Source organism: Alligator sinensis, unplaced genomic scaffold (genome assembly GCF_000455745.1).
Source record: "Alligator sinensis unplaced genomic scaffold, ASM45574v1 scaffold240_1, whole genome shotgun sequence".
NCBI classification, from domain to species: domain Eukaryota; kingdom Metazoa; phylum Chordata; order Crocodylia; family Alligatoridae; genus Alligator; species Alligator sinensis.
In genome coordinates, this window is record NW_005841902.1 from 926,332 (window position 1) to 943,070 (window position 16,739).

The window sequence follows — 16,739 nt, forward strand, 5'->3', positions numbered from 1 at the left end:
TCAGCAGGAGGGGAAAATAGAGGTATAGAGGGATCCTGACCAAGCATCTATATCAGAGATAGACCTGAGTATAGCCTTCTCAACAGGTGTCTCCTTCCCACTGTTCCTATCTCTCTCCTGCCAGGACTTGCTGCTATTGAAACAGTTGTTAGGAGGTGGTACCTGATGAGCCAAGGTTCATGAGAATGATGTGGGTCCCAATAGCTGCAAGTAGCCTGTGGGGCTCCACCTCCCTTACACGCCACCCCTTTCCACTCAGGTCTTGTTGGTGCCTGGTGTGGGCACCTGGTCTCATTAGGCATCCAGCTTTGCTTGTTATACAAACAGGTCCACAATACAGAGAAACAAATACACAACTATATCTCAGATGATGCTATTCATGCCTGCTTCCAGCCTCTTGTTAGCCCTGCAGTGTACCTCTGTTGCTTTGCCTGAGGTGACTGGGGCTTGTCAGGGTTCTCCCCTCTTCTGTGAGCCATATCCAAGTGGGCAGGCCTGTCCCAGGCAAGGCCCTTTGGATACTTGTGGGGCACTGGTACCATGAACCCCGATGTGGCCCCTATGTGTGCCTGACCTTTGTCAGCTGAGGGATGGCCAGGACTCCTCATGGAGACCTGACAGCTCTGTGCCCCTTACCTGAATCTTAGGTTCTGGTAGGGAGATGTGGCATAGGCCAGTGTGTGCGCCAGCATTTCCCCTTCATCTGAGCCTAGCACTCTTTTATAGCAGAAGTTCTGGGTTGGCTTGAGCCAACCTGGACCCCTGCTTGGCTCCACATGGTATTCAGAGCGACTCATCAGCTCCTACACCTGTGGCTCCTGGGCCCTAGGGAGCACTGTCTGCTCTTGCTGCCTGCTTGGCTGGTGGAGCCCTGTGTTTATGCAAACCACAGCTCTGGCTCTCCCTCCAGCCTGGGAAAGGGGCCAACTGTGACCTCGCTGCCTGTGCAGCACACCAGTGGTTGTCACCCTAGTGATTATGGGGCTTAGTCATCACTGCTACAGCTGCTGCTGTTCACCCTCCCCCTCTCTTCCCTGCCCAACTGAATTCAGCTTGAGGGGAAAGGAGGGGACAAGCAGCACTGACAATCCTCACCCCCTGGGTTCTTGATGGGTTCTGGAGCTGCATGAAAGCAGGGTCTGGCCAGACCCTGCACCAAGACCTGATGTGTGCTACAGCCAAAGGTGCTGTGCCAAACTGATAAGCAGCTGCCCCGCCAACCCCCCCTATGAATCTATCCCAGATCCTAATGGAGTCCTATTCCTAGGAATGGGGTTCCTAGTGGATATTTTGTTTATATATATATATATATAAAATGGCTTAGTCCGCCTGTCTGTGTGTCTGTCTGTCCGTAATGCTCTCTAAATGCGAATAGCTTGAAAACTGAGAGAGAGAGAACATTTGTGTCTTAAGAGAAATTTCTTTGCTTTGTTTAGTGACCATGTCAGGATGATCCCAACTTCCAGAACTGGGGAAAAAAAAAGTCAGGGGCCAGGGCTGTTTCTACTGAGCTCCTCCCAGGAGAGTTCCAGGAGCCCGGCATGGCAGGGACAGCAGAGGGAGGGGTCAGCTGAGGAAAAGTGGGAGCTGGGCAGAGGCACAAGGCAGTGGGTGAGTAGCAGTAGCCCCATCCTGAGCCTTGAGCAGGGAAGGGGGTGCCCTGGGGCAGGGCAGAGGAAGCCCTGGGGCATTGGCAGCTGTTGTGAGGCATGGAGCTCACCAGCCCTTGCCCTTGCCCAGCAAAGAAGCACGCAAGCAGCCAGACAGCAGCATGGACGGGTCCGCCTCCAGCCGGCTGGATGAGAGCAAGTGCAGGAAGGGATTAGTATCTTCAAATGTTCATCCTGTTTTATTTAAGTTTTATAAATCTTTAATTTATTTAAGAAATATAAAAAGTAAAATCTATCTTTTTGTTTTTGTTATTTGAAATTCATCCAACATTCTTGATGAGCAATTTGCTAGTAATCCAAATAAAAATAAATTGTAGTGAAACAATGCAGCCACTTTGCTGGTTACAGCCCTGAAAAAGAGTGCTGATATAGGCCTTCCAAGGGAAACATGCAAAAAGCCAATTTTTTCTTCTTGTTGCAGGTAAGCTGATGTCAAACTCACGTGGCCCACTCTAAAGAAAACCTGGTGAACTTTCAGCCACTTTGCCAGCCAGTCTCCTTGAACTCCCAGAGTGAAGGGTAAAGAAACAGAACATTCCCTAACGTAGTCTTTTTGCTGGTTTGTGTACTTGGTGGAAAGTTACACAAACAGTTGTCCTTCTCTATGCTGTGAAAAGTGGCAGAGATTAACCACTTATCCCTGCACAAGAACATGACAGTTTAACTACTTACAGCAGCAACGTCTGCTCTGCAACCACAGTTTACAGGGTTAATGAGTCAATTCGGCTAGGTCTTACCTGAAAGAAATGTGTGTTTACATACAGTTTCTTGATGTAAAAGCAGACCAGCTAGAGATAATCATCTCACTGTAAAGTCCCAGTGCAGATGAAGCACAGAGACATTTTATCTTGACGTAGCTAGTCAAGATCATTCAAAGGTGTGGACAGTATAGGTCAGTATGGAATAGTAAATGTTTTTATCTCTGTAAAAACACACATCTTTTGCAGTGAAGACATAGCTGGAGACAGTCTTGCCTAAATAATGACTAGGTAAGGACTTAAAAATTTGGTGCTTATCTGTAAAATTAGTTTATCAACTGTTCCAAGGAAGTTAAAGAATAGTAGACATTATTTTTATAAGATCAAGTACTGCAAACATGTACATATGTGCATAATTTTATTCTTATGAACAGTCCCCATATGAGTCAATGAGAAGTAGTTGTTCATGTACATAAATGTTTCCAAGATTATAATCAGAATTTGTAACTAGAACTGTGGAAAGATATTTCACCAGGAAAGACACCAAATATTGATGCCAGTGGGAGCCCAGCTTTTTGGTGGGTATGCCACAAATTAGTCCCTCACCTTCCCCAAGTGCCACCCCAATCCTCTTCCTCTGCCTGATCTTCTGTTCTGTTTTTTGCTCTCATCCCTTTACTTCCCATCTGATCTGCTGCTCTGCTTCCCACTTCTTTCCCTGAGCTCTCGGACCAATTGCTGCTTTATTTCTGCTTCCTGACCTATCTACTACTGTGTTGCCTGTCACCTCCCCAGTCTCCAGCACACCACACGGAGGATGCCCATGCCACTTGTACCTGTGCCACTGTTGGCCACCCTTGATCTGTATTTTTGTAAAAAGGGACAGCATTTATATATATCCTCTGCAACATCTGTGTGTGAAAATTCAGGCCTATTTTCCAGGTGAGAAAGTTTTCATTGTACCCCTGAAATCTGTATCCCCTGAGAAAAACTTAGCTGTGAAAATGGTGGATTTTCACTTAAAGAGGAAAATCATGAGCACTCTAAAAGTACCTTTGGGTGCAACTACACCTACAATTAGTGCACATGAACAAACGCCGTAGCTTATTGATCCAGAGATTTTTGCTCCCAGATGCACCTTTTGAATGTGCACCCAGGAACAAATAACTCTGGAGCAATTGGCTCTGGAGTTTATTCATGCACAGCACAAGGAGCCCATCAGAGCAGCCCCAGCTGGAGGGGGGCCTCATAAGTCAGCCTGCCAGCCTGGGGCTGTTCCAACCAGGCCCCGTGTGTTGTGGAGGGGGTGGCTGGGGCACAAGGGTGCTTCAGCATGAGGCTAGCTGGCAGGCAGTCCCTACACTGAAGCACCCTCATGCCGCAGCCAGTCAGTCAGCGTTTACACGTGCACTGCTGCACACAAAAAAACTCCACAGCAGGGTAGTACTTGTATTTCCAAGTACTACCGTGCTGAGGAGTTTATTAGTTTCCTGCACCCTAACAGTTGCTGAAACATTTACTGCACAGTGAACTGCACAGTTAATTAGTCAACTGCACGGTAAACCACTGCAAACATTTCATGTAGATATGCTCATGCTGCAAACATCTCATGTAGATGTGCCCGTGTAGATGTGCCCAAAGCTAGTTTGAAACTGCTTTGAGATAAGCTAAGGTGCACCATGAATGCAAGAACATACACGTATGTCAAGTTTTAAACTTGACCTGAAACTTGCCCTGCTGGCAAATGCTTGAGTTAAGTTTTTTGCTAATTAGAAATTCCCACCCGCTTCCCTTTAATTCTTATTCAAACAAAACTGCATTAGCAAAACACACATTCATTGTTTGTGTTCTTACTTTATGGCTTTAGCTTCACTTGCTGACTTGCAGTATTGTGGAAATCTGTTAAAACATCTGAGAACTAAACTTTAGTCTGAATCTAAATCTTTAAAGACCACATGTAGGAAACACTTCTGTATTATACCCAAAAGCTGAAGATCATTTGATAGTTCCTGAAAAAAGGTTGGTGAAAAACTCTACATTTATATAATATCAGCCTCAATCCTGGAGACCAATACTTTCTTTTTTTTTCCCAAAGCAGCTATCAGAGTGGACATAGCAGAATCCCACTGATTTAAAGAACAAAATTGAGTTTAGTTTCAATCTCCTTGTAGCCTGTGGCCTCTTGGCATGTTTTTTTCTGCCTTGTTAACCTATGTGTCAACAGCTACATTCAAACCATAAGAACCTCTGTGCTAGTATAGCTATGCCATAATGGTTATGTCAACAAATTTCTCTCTACCCTCTTTCCATCAGTAGGAAATGTACCAGTCTCAACTTTTCAATAAATAAAAATAAACGATGTTTGTAAAATATTATACATATGAATTTCACTGTCATTGACGTGAATAGATTTTCTCGTTCCCATTTTGGGGTTAAATGACTAGATACTGGGACTTTCGGGAGCAATCATTGGTCATTTCTGTTTTCTAAAATAGTCTAGCTTATCACATTGTTTCATTCAAGGCCTCAAATTCTCAAATGATGCAGTTCTGAGGGGGACAAACTTAACCAGTAAAAAATATACCAGCTTCCATGAATATATTTTTACCAAAGTTACCTAGCTCCAATTATGACAAATAATATCTGTCAGATTACACTAAGCGTATGATTCTCCCTTCAGTTCTTGCAAATCTTCAGAATGTTTTCTACAGGAAAACATGCCAGTTGTCCACTGATTGTGGCAAAGGAACTATAGGGACTTCTCTACTGAGAGCAATCAGACTTGCCCATACAAAATGGCTAATAATAATATATTCTGTACACTGTGCAATAGATCAAGCAAATCTTCATGTTTCAGGAAAATCACGCCCCCCGCCCCCCGACTTGTGTCCCTAAGACTACTATCTTGTCAAACCAAAATGAGCATGGTGGAAAAGTGACACTCTGTTCATTGACATGGGTTTTTTTCCCCACACATGTATAATACTTTTACCCTCCTGACTTCATCCTTACCCCCTAACAGTATTTATCTTCCTACTTACTGGTTCCATTATAAATGTGAGCAAGTCGCCTTCATTACTGAGGCTAACAGCTTTTTAAATGTTACCTTTTTGCTTACTTTATCTTTGTTTTTTACAGTAAATATCTGCACAATCCACAAAATGAAATGCAGTGTTTAAAATCAGTTGTTTTTAGCCAATTATTTCAACAGCTACCGGTATTAGACAGTGTTTCTTTTCCTTGTTATATATAGCCATGCTTAAAAGGAATATTTTGAAAATCATCACCTCTCAGGTTCTGTAAGAGGAGAGATTGAAAAAAAATATGTTCCAATGAACAGTAGAAAAAAAAAAATTTAATTATCTGTTATAAGAAAGTGTATCAGGTAAGGGTTCCTACAATCACCAAGGCACATAATTCTATTCATCTGAATAGTTCCAATGAAATCAATGTACACAGATCCCCCAAGTAACATTTGTGCATCCATGAGATTGTCTATACTACACAGCCTCTGCCACTATAGGCAGTGCTTCCAAAGAAGAGGCAGTATATCTAGAGTTACCATATTTCTAGTATCAAAAAAGAGGACACTTGTGAGAGAGAGGGGGAAGGGCATAGAGGACAGTGGGGAGAGCATATGATTGTGGAGGGGCAGTGAAATGCCCATGCCCTGCCTCTGCTCCTCACTCCTAAGCCCCTGCCCTGCCAGCCCCCACCCTAACTCACTCCCAACCCACAGCCTTTTTTCTCTCACACCCAACTTTTCTCTTAGCATTCTCTTAATGCTAAGAGAAACGTTTTTTTCTTCCACAATAACTACACCATCTCATTGAACAATATATGATGAACTAACATAATTTCTCTTCTAGGGGCATACATACGTTCACACTAGGTATTACACAAGCAGCAATATGTCATGTCAGCCAGGGACTGTGATTGTTTCATACACTCAACCATCCTAGATATTTCTAGCAAAACTCTGTAGTATAGACCAGACTTGTGTATAGATCCATATATCTCAAAAGACTCCATAGATGTATGGATGATTCAGAGACTTCTTTGAAACCCCACATAAGTGCAATATATGAGGTCCCAAAAGGTCCTGGATGAATCTGACTGCATTGACTTTCACTGGGACAGTCATGTGTATGAGTCTAAAGATGTACACAAATGTTACCCTTCTCCCCTAAATTCAGGGCCTTTTTTCTGAAAAAACCCAAAACAAACCATACTGCTACAGACTTTTGAAATTAGGATATGTTCAGACCATAAACAGATTACATTTCCTCAAAATGTAGCTGGGATATCAGGTTGGCCCTCTAGAAGGTTTCAAATATACCATATAATCATTTACACAGAAACACAATTAAAAGTTTGCTGTTCCTTGCTATTTTCAGGAAACAAATGATTAAAGCAACACTGATCATTTTTGCTTAAATCTGTAACTACTCCTGCCAAAAAAAGGAAAAGCAAGTTTAAAAGGATTATCCTCAAATTAAGCTTGAAATGTTATTCAGATATTTAACAGATTTCCTTAAGAGCTTTATTACATGTACAGAAATCTTATAACAACATTTGCTGCTTTTCTGTTTCACCCATTTAATCTTGTTGTCAGCATACATATGCAAGATCACTGAATTAGAATTGTCTCTCAGCATGTGGCTATTAATTTCATAGCCCCAGGTCTGATTTAACTACTCCAACAATAGAGCCTCAATCTAGAATCCTACTTTTGACTTTAGTTGTGGCATTTTCAGCTCTATCTTTAGTGGGGGATTTTTGCCTTTTCAGTGTCAGTTCATATATATGTACCTCCAGGTACACGCTTAAACTGGACTTATATACATTACAATACGTTTTTAAGTGCTCAGATCCAAACACAAAGGAAAAGGACTTTGATATTTTGGCCCCTTAGTCAATAGGCAAGTGCACTCCAAGCATTTCATAAGCATTCCTTATCTTTCTACAAGTATACTTGCTAAGGTATGGACAGATTTTAAAAACACACAACTTCCATTCAAACTATTCAAAAGTAGTCTAAAGAGGAAGCTAAGGCACTAAAACTACATGAGTTTGACCAGCCTTCCCACCCTGTCAGTGACCACTCTGAGTAAAGATTCTTCAACAATTCATGTCCTCTAGGGTGCCCTAGAGGATAATTCTACAAGAAGCTTCTTACCTGATTCTTGATTTTTTTTTAACCATTGACAACACACATTTCTGAGAGATGGCTGCATTTTCTACAAGCTACCCAATGCTTTTGAACTTGAAACAATGCACTTCCCCAGAAAGATGCTCTCAGATTGGGCTGACTAACCTAAAAAGAATGCCAGGGCCTTTTCTCTGATTGGGGAAAAGAATGAACTTTGCCATTCAGAAAAGCTCAGTGTACCCAGGGTATTAGTACTGGTTCATTGCAGTAAAAGCATCATTCTGGTTAGAGCTTATACCAAGCCAGCTAACCCAACTTGAAAATACCACCAAAATCCAGAGGTTTGTATGTGAGCAGAAGGGTCAATACTCAAGTAAATGCCTGAGTTAACTCTTCAATGAAGACATGCCTACAATATCTGTCTGAATGCAGCTTTAAGCACAGTGCCAAACAAAATGAATATCCCCAAAGTGAAACCCAGTTAGAGGGTAGGAAAATAAGACAGAACTCGTCTCTTTTGCACCTTTCAAGAATCCATTTTTCACCAAAGGCATCCACACTAACTCCTACGATGGTGGACAGGAGACAATTACTTGGCAGTAGAGTAATGAAAGAGGACAAGTACTAGTATTACAATGAATTAGGTTTGGATGGTGACCAAAAAAAACCCCAAAACACAGCCCCAACTCTATGGATTTGCCGTCTCAAATCCCTTCTCCTTACTGACATTGCAAAATTAAAGTTTTTTTACAAAAAAAAAGAGAGAGAGAGAAAGAACCTTATGAAAAATGATTCTTCAAACAAAAAGAAAGTGTTAATGAAAAAAATCAGTCAATATTTGTTCCCTTTTGTTTTTTGGCAACCAAAACAAAATCTCACCTTATGGGTTTGGAGTTTTGGTTTGTTTTCTTCCTTTGTTTCCCCTCTTTTGCTTTTCTATGTTTTTTAAGAAGAAAAAAATATACATCCACAACATATTGAAAAACAATTGCAATTCAATTTGTGTAAAATATATAAAATTTTTAAGCCTGGTCAAATATAGACAAACAGTGGGCTCAGTAGACAGAAAATCCACCCAATAAGGAATAGTGCTTGCTACTAGGCTGATTTCATTTTGTGTATGCAAGGGGCAGGCAGTGAGAAAGTGGTTGACAGCAAAAGCAGATATAACTATCAATAACATCCCATCCCCTCCTCTTACTACATCTAGGCATGACATGATGAAATCCTCCTTGGGTCCACCAGTTCTTAGAATTGCCTATCCAGCTCAGTAATATCATTTTAGCTTTGTTCATACTGGCTTCTGCAGTCTGATGTCACCTTGGTTTACTCACCCCTCTCCATCCAATGCAAGAAAAACATAAGGAGTATACAGGAATTTATTCTTTGGAGAGTGCCTGTACACTCCTAAGGCACTCTCCTAAGTGCCTTGGAAGCATGCCCAAGGGTTTCTCTTGCAAGGGAGAATTTCCAGGTGTCAACCTAGAAGATCTTTCCCATGTTATCCCCCAAGAGATATTGAGTGAACACTTGTATGTTCCTATTTTCAACTGGAAAAACATCAATTCTCCTGATAGAAATGTAACACCTGTAAATGGCCTTACAGTGTCATCAGTAAAAGCCTTAGAGTAGAACTACAGTTTTAGGGTCTTAGAGTATCACCACAGTCAGTATATCTAGCAGGAGAGTTGCCCCAATTTAAATTGAAGCCCATTTAGTTAATGTGGTGCAACCCACTGCATGGATGTCTTTAATTTTAGTTTAAGATTTTTTTTCAGTTTAGCTTAAGTGTCATAGATTCATAGATTGTTAAGGGCTGGAAGGGACCTTGCAGATCATTGGGTCCAGCCACCCCGCTCTAGGCAGGAAGGCAACTGGGGTCAAGTGACCCCAGTGTGGTGACTGCTCAGTCTCCTCTTGAAAACTGCCAGGGTAGATGACTGCACCACCTCTGAGGGAGTTTAACCCACAGTCTGGACACCCTGATTGTGAAGGAGTTTTTCCTGGTATTAGCTCTGAAGCAGCCTTCCAGAAGTTTGTATCCATTGGTCTTGGTCTTCCCTTGGGGTGCCCTAGTGAACAGTTGTTCACCAAGCTCCTGATGCACTCCTCTGATATAGCAGTAAGCTGCTATCAAGTCCCCTCTCAACCTTCTCTTCTTTAGGCTAAAGAGGCCCAGGTCTCTTAGCTTTTCCTCACGTGGCTTGCCTTGCAAGTCCCTGATCATATGGGTGGCTCTTTTCTGGACCCTCTCAAGTTTTTCCACATCCTTATTGAAGTGCAGCACCCAGAACTGGACACAGTACTCCAAGTGCAGTCTCACCAGTGCTGAGTACAGCAGGAGTATCACTTCCTTAGTTTTACACAAGATGCATCGATTGATGCATATCAATGTGTTATTTGCCCTGCTGGCCTCCTGCTCTCTAGTGGGCAATATGACCTGGTAGCAATCACAGAGTTGATTCACAACATGTTCCAGCTAAGCTACAATAAACCACTTAAACTTGAATAAGGATAATGATATAAGAATATGCACCAACATAACTAAATATAATTAAACTAGGGTAAGTTTGTGCATCAAAATCTCCTGTCTCTTATACACAGGGTAAGAAGAATGACAAAAATGGATCCTGGCAGAATCACAAGATTCTTATGGTAAAAGACCACTTTTGAATACTTCTGGTTTGGAGAGGTGGTGAATGGTCATAATATACCATTCAACTGAACAACTGAAATTTATAAAAAAGAACACAAACTCACTTCCTACAATCTAAAAATAATTAGTTTTCTATTAGTTGTAGCCAAGAAAACAACTGGCTCCATACTGCTCCAATCACATATAAACAATTTCGCCTTTCAAAAGGAACCATAAAATGTGGGGTCAACTGATACACAGGACTGAATGTGGGGTCAACTGATACACAGGACTGAAACATAATGGAACAACATGGTGCTTTTCTTTTGCTATCATTCATGCTATTAATAGTCCAAGCATCTGGTTAGTTTTGTGGCTAGATTTCCTAGTGATCTTAGATGCTCTGAGTTTCGTCTTTATGTATGATCCCTCTATAACACATATCTCACCAGAGGTAACACCCTTCCAATGCTTTTATTTGAGGCCACCAACTTAACTCCGCTCCCATCTGTCAAATAACTCCACTCCAATCTAAAGAGGAATTAAAGCCTTAAAGCTTCCTAGAAGCAGATGCTTCAGTTGCAGCATCCCTAGTCTAAGCTCTCCTAACTCCTGAGCAGTCAGTATTTGCAGCAAGGGCTCCAGAAAGGAAGTGATATCCAAGTTGCTTAGCTCCCACCTTCTGCCAACCCTCATTCTCAGCTGAAATTTTGCCCATGGCTCCCCTTGGCCCTCAAGTGCCAACTGAGATATCTTGAACCTAGGAAATACTGAGCCAACTGCACAACGTTACTCAGTTCCTTGTGGATGTGCTCCTACATCAGGAATCTGGGCTAGGAACCATGACCTAAACTTCGTGAGACCCACAATACACTGGTGCATTGCTAAATGCAGTTGCTACAAGGACATACTGAATCTTTTGCACTAATGAAGCAAATTTGTACAGATATACAAAACTCATCTATGTAAACCAGACTGGTAAGGGCAGGCACACTGAAGGACACAATATCTACTAGAAGTACCTAATTAATGTTTAACCATCAGAGAGTCTTCTAGCGTACACAGGGCTTGACTGAAATTCTTAGCCCGATTCCTTAGTTGTCTCCATTCTTATCTTGTTTGCAGATGATAAAGGAGATGGACTTACCCTCATCATTTTCTGGTGTATTCTGTTCACGGCAAACAGCGGAGAATATTTCATAGCTTTGTGCCAAACTCATCTTCATCGGTCAGTCAAGCAAAAATGGCATCTTTGCATCATACATCTGTTGCCTCAATTCATACATGTGCTTTTCTATGTGCCTGTAGAGAGATGGGAAAGAAACAATGAATCATAGTGAGAAACATTTATCAATTGTTTTACAACTCCCCAAGCCATCAGATTTTCCACTCCACAAGGCTGACTTCTGATCTTAAACAAATGGCACAAGGTGTAAAAACGTATCTATTTTTTACTGGCTTCAATATTTTTAAGTTACCTCTAATATAAAACTAAGATGTTAATGTCTGAGAAGTAGTTTGATAGAACTGCAACCAGGTTACATTTACTAAAAATTAAATGGTTATTTTGCATGTTTTTTTCTCCCCATTCTGGTTTCAGTCTGTGGTAAAGGAAAGAGCACTGAATTGGATAATGAGCTTCATTTTCTCAAGGTTTTAAATAAAAAAGGCAAAGACAATTAAGATAGGTTTAAAGTTTATGTCTTGTTTAAAAGAATCATTATAATTAAACTAATGTATCTACTGCTTTTCCTCTTGAACTCAAAACATTATCCACTTTTTATAAATAAGGAAGATAAATCTCATATTTAGAGCAGAGTTTTAAAAAATAAAAAATAAAGCACCTCCCTGTGATTAGGAATGTTTGATTAAAAAAATTAAAAACACATTATTGAAACATTTTTCCTGAAAATAAAAAATGAATTATTAATACATGCAAACCAGAAACTAGCTTTATTTCATTTCCAAAGCCACATGAAGCAGATTATGGCCCAATTCAAAAAAGCCCCTCTATTTGACTCAGCACTTGAGCATTTGATGAAATGACCTGTGGCTCACTAAAGCTTATGCATCTCTGATTCAGTTAGTCTGTAAGGTTCACCTCTATCCTGCTTTCTACTTGAGCACACACTTAACTTCAGGTCTCTAGAACTTAAGTGCTTTCTTGAACCAGAGCCAAAAGAAGCAGGTGGCATAAATGGTGAAAGAATCAACCAGATATTAAATTCTGTTTCAATTTAATCTAAGATACTGTTCAGTTAGGTGTGGATTTTGTGGTATACCACTGATTTTATCCTGTTTCCTTTTAAGTGAAGTCTCAAGTCCAGAATCTGTGACCTAGTATGTCCCCGTCAGACAGTGGCTCCTCTTCTGCTCTAACTTACAATGAAAACTCGTCTACACATATATACACCAAGAGAGAAAATGGTGTTAAAGGTCGCATCTACATGAGACGCTGACTGCGTAGTCATTACTGTGCAGTCATTTAATACTTGTATAAATAAGTACTAAATGACTGCTTTTTCATGATGCTGACCGCTCAGTAACTCATTACTATCGCACAGTAGTGTCGTGGAGCAGAAAGCATGATGCAACACTACTGTGCAGTAGTAATAAGCTACTGTACAGTCAGCGTATCATGTAGACAGGGCTAAATATAATAAATTTTGGTTATTCCAGTGCAAGTGTGTGTTCTAGAATAAATGTGGCTAATATGGATTTAAAGTCAGAAACAAACCTAAGCTAGAACACAATGAGCGGGCAAGGATTTCGTAGGGTGATATATTTTATTGGACCATAGTTGGGATAAAATGTAGCCTGAAAATGCTAAGATTGTGGCTGCACATCAGGCCTGGACAGACTATATGTAAAAAATGATAGTCAGACGGTGCAAACCCTTATATCAGGTTAACTTCACCCAACCTGGTATGTAATTGACCTGGAACAAATCAGTTACAATGGCATAGGTGTCATCTGTCTGTGCTTATCTAGGGATACTTATTTCCACAAGGCCAACAGGTTACTTATTACTTACTCCCTGCTGTCTAGTGGTGAGGTGCAATCATATCCATCAGTTGTACCCAGCTATCCCCAGATAGCTGCATATATCCTTCTGTTCAGAGGCCAGTGTGTTTTATATCAATCATACCCTGACTAATGTTTGTTTGCTGACAAAAGTCTGTAGTATAGATGTCACCTAAGGCTTCATGGTATATTTTTACATTAAGTTAGCTATCCTAATGTAAATTCCTACTGGAGACAAAATGCACAAGTTATCTTTTACACTGATATCACTGGTTGAGTTCAACCCCAGGTTTTGCTAAAGTGAACTTAACAAGAACATGTGTTCCTCTCTTACATGTTGCATGTAATGTGAATAAATTGTACCTCTAATTGTTATCACAAAATGTACAAAACCCAAGACATAGCCTACATTGAAATGTTCTGCTGGTTGAACTCAAGACCTGCCATTGAAATTATGAGCACATCTATATCCATAGCTCCTCTGCAGCAGGAAACCCCTTGCTTCTGGTGGCAGTTACACCTCCCCTGAGTGAAAGAAGGCTTTTGACACTATCCAGCAGCTGATAGAAGACATGTATAGGCACCTTTTGACAATTTTAGTGGATCCTTCAATATCTTATGCCAGTGGTTCCCAACCTTGGGCTCATGATCCCATTTAGCGTCACAACAATAAAAAATGGGGTTGCAAAGACACTCAACAGTTGACCAATTACAGTGAAAATCACAGAAAAAAGTGGGAAAGGGCAGGCCCCCTTGCAGGCTAGCAGAGTTCCAGCCTGCAATGGGCTGCTTGGGGCTGGGGTGAGTGGGAGAAGGGTGATCAGGTAGGGGGTACTACATGCATGGGCGTACACACAGATACATGTGGCAGCCAGGCAGTGCGGAGAGCAGCTCTCTTCAGCTAAGTCAATGTGGGGAGAGACAGATTGAAGCCCCCACAGAGTAGGAGGGATGGAGGGACAGAGGGAGAGAGTGGGGCAGGGAAGGGCTGGCGCTGGGAGTGCTGCACAGCTGGGCCAGTGCATGGGGCCTTGCACCTGAATGCAGGGCCCAGCTGGGGGGATGGCAGAGGTCTGGCTCCCTACCACTGGACGCATTCCCAGGAAGGGAGGGTGGGGGGGAGGGGCATGTGCCCCCCAAATTTGTGAAAAGGGTAGGGGGCAGCTCACATCCTCCCCTGCCACAGGCTCTGCTCTAGCCATGCCTCCTATGGGGGCATTGATCTTCTCTGTATCATTTTGGCATTGCAAAAAATTTCCAGTGTTTAAATGGGGTCATGCTGAGGAAGAGGTTGGGAAGCATTGTCTTGTATCTTCCCAGGAGGCACTTTGGGCTCTGCTGGCAGAACAAGTGCAGTTAAACCACACAAAGCCACCAGAAACCTATAGATATGGTACATGCTCTAGCAGATCAGTGGTGGCAGCGGCTGCATGCTACCAGAATTTCTTTTGTCAAAACTCAGTAAGGGTAAAAAGGGATCAATTCTTCCCTGCTTGCACCTATGCTAAGTGATGCTAATGTTGTAATGTTGCAGACACTTTCTTTTCATAAGTTGCAAATTCAAGAAAATAAAGAATTGGCTCCACCTTCTATCAAATCAGGGTGTGTTTTGTGGTTGTGATATCTCCAAAGATGTGGTTTAGACAGAAATGTCTCTCTCCTCCCTCTTTTTCTTCAGGAGGGTATAATTTCTCCCACTGCATGAATCCATGATAAGGAACCTTCACATTTATAGATTACACTAGCAAATTACCCGTCAAGAAGGCGGGGAGGGGAGTGGGTGGGGACAGAGGGGGCAGGAAGCTTGCTAGCCCTAACCCTAACCTCACCCCCCATGCTGCCACCGCCTCCCAGAAGTGGAGCGGGGGAAGACTGCTCTGCTGTCCCCTCCATCAGCACCGCCTCCAGGGAGCAGGGCAGGGGAGGAAGGGGGAAGGCGAGCCCACCCCGCTCCATCCCCTCTGTCCTGCCATCATGGTGGCACTCTGCTGCACTGCCACCTCCTGTCAGTAATGCACTTGGAGCACTCCGATTGGTTGTTTCAGTAACCAATCAGAGTACTCCAAGAGTGTTATAGAGAGGGGCAGATGCACTAAGCCCTTTATTATATTAGAATAAAAAGGATACACCATCATTAGAAGGACATGTCTTCTATCAGTGACATATGCATATAGGATTTGTAATGGATGATCTATATCAAGAGTGTTAAACATGTGGTCTGTGTCCAGCCTGTGGAGCCATATGATTCAGCCAATGGTTCTCGGAATGACCCTACATGCCTCATGAGCACCCTTGTGAAACAGGGTGGCAGTCCAGAGTGCGTATTGCATGCAGTGCCTGTGCCAGATTGACCCTGCATGCTCCAGGACTGGTCTGGATCAGACTATGCCAGAACCAGCATACAGCGCTGATCCAGCAGGGCACTGCATGCAATTCATGCCCCACACTAGCCACCTGTTCTACCTGTAGATCCCTCAATGCCAGGTCCAAGCTACACGCGGTGTGCAGCATGTGCCAGCCTCATTCCAGCACCATGCCAGCCACCTGTGCTAGAGTGAGGCAATGCACGGTACACAGGATGGACCCAGCAACAGTGGCACTGCACATGGCACAGGGGGCCAGCTTGAGGCGTAAGCTGCATACGAGGCCCTACTAGACCAGCCCAGCCCTACAGCCAGTGCACAGGGATGGTCCAGCAGGGTACCACATGCAGCATGTGTCCTATACCTGCCCCCACAGTGGCAATAATAATTTGACAAGCCATATGCAATGCAAGCCCCAGAGCAAGGTCCAGGATCCATCCAGCCCACAGACTAGCCCAGAGACCCTCATTCAGGCCAAGGGACCAGATGAGTTTGACATCCCTGATCTACACCATTAACCCATTAACATGTAGTCTTACCTGTGTTGGTGTCGAGTACCTCAAACATTTCAGAAGGTAACACATTTACAATGAGGCCAACACACTCTAAACTTGGGTGCTCAAAGATATGAGAACCATGGGAGGTCAGTCCTGAAAACCAGGATATTCACTGAGATACAGAGCAGATTCAGGTGGCTAATTGTAAGTCCCTGAGGTTCATTGCAAGCAAAAAAATTAACTATCGTAAATGGCACTTTCTGAAGTGGAGAAATAAAACTTAAAACCCAAAATTCAGATTGAATTAGGTTTTAAACTTCCTCAAAGTTCAGATGTTGAGTTTTGATGCAAGTCTGCCTGAACATTGAACTAAGCTTAGGGATACTTTGTTGGAGAGGAAAAACAGAGAAAATGAAACCAGCTTATATCATTTTACACTGAAGCCTGCTTCCTACTTCCTGAAGGGAGAGTTTCACCAGGGAAATGCCTGCTGAAGGTTTAGCTACAGCAGAAACAACCTTCTTCTTGTCGGATATTGCTCCACCCCTACAGCAAGCTGTGTCTTGGTAAGGGGAGGGCTATTGACTTTCAGGCTCAAAGAAATGGTAATTGGCTGTCAGTACCTTACTGAAGAACCACAAGCAGCAGACCTGGGAATGATGTCTCATCTATATTCTTATGGTCTGGAGATAAAAAAGAA